At 36.6% G+C, this 3,059-nt stretch overlaps 1 pseudogene; it reads right to left on the bottom strand.

Moving 5' to 3' along the window:
- Positions 1 to 763: 763 nt before the first annotated feature.
- LOC146368029 (uncharacterized) lies at positions 764 to 2,571 on the bottom strand (annotated as a pseudogene).
- Positions 2,572 to 3,059: the final 488 nt, after the last annotated feature.

A 3,059-nucleotide genomic window follows, 5' to 3' on the forward strand; every position in this document is an offset into this window, starting at 1 on the left:
ATTTTCACTACTCAGACTGCATCTCTCTGCTAACATTTAGATCAAACTTCAATCTTTGATCTTAAACCTTATAGATGATCTACTTACTATCAGAATGGGAAAAGGTCTGTCTAGCACTGTGACCATTTCAACACATAAGCCTCATATGGCTCTCTTCCACAGCATGTCTTTTATCCTGTCTTCCTTCTCTCACCCCAAAGGGTCGTGGCAGATGGCCGCCCCTCCCTGAGCCTGGTTCTGCTGGAGGTTTCATCCCGTTAAAAGGGAGTTTTTCCTTCCCTCTGTTGCCAAAGTGCTTGCTCGTAGGGGGTCATAATTGTTGGGGTTTTTTCTGTATGTATTATTGTAGGGTGTACCTTACAATATGAAGCGCCTTGAGGCGACTGCTGTTGTGATTTGGCGCTATATAAATAAAATTGAACTGAACTGAAGGCTGGGTATCAGGTCCTTTTACCACCTCAGCTGTGATGGCACGGTGCAGACAGGGGGACATTAATCTCTCCTTACTCCATGTTACACAACAGTAACCCACTGCCTTCTTCTGGTCGTGTTCTGGAAACACACACAGTTAGGCAAAATCGGACCCATAAATACAGTTTTTGCTGATGTTTTTTTTTTTTAAAGAACAAATCCTCAAAAAAAAATCAACATTGAGTAAAGCATTATTTTTCCAAAGTGAAAAGATTTAAAAATAAATTAATAATACATGCCCTGTGAAATTTTCTTGTGAAATATTTATGTATGTTTGTAGTCTGGTCCATTTTTATTTTTTCTTCTTATGCTTCGCTATGAGGTAGACACTGATTACAGCCAACACCATGATGATCAGACCGATGGAGAACAGGACTGCCTTCAGCAGACAGATGGAGATGCCATCAGGAGTCTCTGAACCTGCAACACAGAAAACCATGACTTCACCACAAATTCAGATCCAGAATGTGACATTAAGCACAAGATGGTCAAAAGAAAACTACTAAGGTCTAAATTTGAATTTAAATAGCAATTTTTTTTTACTTTGTAACTTAGTGAACTCTAATTCAAAATACATGCAAGTACATGCATAAAAGGCTCCAAAGAAAGACCTTATGCAATACCATGTTTTAAGTTTTAAAAATTTAATCAATTATTTTTCACTCTTTCTGCTTTTTGTCAACAAACTACTTGTAAGCCTAACAAAAAGGTTCAAGATTTATGTTATTATTTTTATGAGCCAATGTTCCACATGTACTTATTTGTATTTTTTTAAGTTTGTGAACATATTTAATTGGAAACACTAAATCTTTATTTAAAAAAAAGAATTGCTCCCACTCTTTAAGTTTAATTCCAACCTATAAATTGAAATCAAGCACCAAAGGCTGTGACTTTCTTGGCTGATTCTCAGCAGGTCTGAGTGTCAGTGTCACATTTAAAAGTGCTGCTGATGTTAATTTAATTTCTCAGTTTCTTTCTTTTTGTATCACTAGGAAGCTACTGACAAATTTGGTGGTATATCTGTGGTGGAGAACATGTGAAAACACTACATCGAATACAATGCATGATAAAAATATTATGCAAATACTTCTTCCAAAATTGAATGGGTATATTCCATTCGAAAAAGCGGCACTACTAATGGGAAGAAATTTATGAATGAACTTTAATTAATTATCAACATTATCTACCCAGGTCTTTAACATCGGTTTTGACAGTGTAATTGAAATTATATTTCAGATAAATAGAAGCAGACAAAAGATTTCATATGAATAATTTTGCACCGCTTGTTGTGGTTCTGTGCTTATATAATAATCAACATGCACCTTGGACTATGACCTTGTATTCAGCTACCCTTTGTGAGATTGTCTTTTATTCTTACCTGAAAGTGTCTTGCAGTAAGATGTTATCTTTTCTGTCTAGTGTTTCCAGCTCACTTGGTTGCTGTGATTACAGATGATGAAGTCTTGCTGCAAATAAATAATGAGAGTGGAAGAACAGGGCTTGGCTTTCAAGCTAACATTTTCTACATGAGAGCAGTTTTGGGTGTCACATCTAAACCTGCTGCTGATGTGAGAATCCACTGTGCTGCAGGTCACAGTGAGGTTACAGGAGTTTGAACTGCTGTCCACAGAGTCCACTGTCAGGTTAACTGGAGAAACTGGATCTGAGGAGCAACAACAGGCACAAAGAGATTCACAGCTGGTCTATGCTGCATGAGTATTTAACAGTTATAATAAAAAAAAGAAACCCACCTTGGACTATGACCTTGTATTCAGCTACCCTTTGGTTTTGTTCCCCACTTACTATTGCAATATAATCTCCGCTGTCACTGTGTTGCACATTCTTCAACAGCAAAGAATTATTTTGTACAAAAATCTTAGCCCTGCCTTTATATGTGCCAAACACTACTGAATTAAGATAATTACTTTTAGCTACTATGTGAATGATATTAAATCTCCAGAAAAAATCTGCCCCCTCGGTGAGTGCAACAGAGTCTTTTATATCCAGAAGTAAGTCTTTTCCATGCTCCATGAACACATGTTCAGGCCCTAAATAAAGACAAATAATAATTATAATAATATCATAATCAAGTACATCCATGTTTATTGTTTCTGTTGGTTGCATGTGTTTTTGTTATAATCGCAAGTTGATTGAAAAAAATGTCTTGATACATCAATACATACATCAATCAACCAATCACCCTTTAAAAACATCCCAGAAAGTCGATTCTGAACATCTTTCACTCAAAACGCAGAAGAACAGAATCAGCTTGTTGGGAATTGATCAGCAATTATTTTTTTTAGCAGTAAGCTAACTGTCTAAGGAGCTTGGAAAGAAAAGTGTCTGGACTTCTTCAGTTCATCAGTTCATCTTCTTGAGTTCTAGGGTCAAATGGTGGAGAGGTCACTTGGTGTTCGCTCGCTCTGCGGTAGAGTATCACTTCCTGTTCCTGCTCAAACACAGTGGTGTTTCTGAGTAGCTTATTTGCTTAGCAATTTAATTAACAACTTTTAAATACATTCTTCTTTCATAGTATAATCTTCACGTGCTTCATCCGAAGCACACTTTCTGTGTACTCACTACCTAAT

Source organism: Perissodus microlepis, chromosome 18, assembly GCF_051167445.1.
Source record: "Perissodus microlepis isolate ML-2025 ecotype Zambia chromosome 18, ASM5116744v1, whole genome shotgun sequence".
NCBI classification, from domain to species: domain Eukaryota; kingdom Metazoa; phylum Chordata; class Actinopteri; order Cichliformes; family Cichlidae; genus Perissodus; species Perissodus microlepis.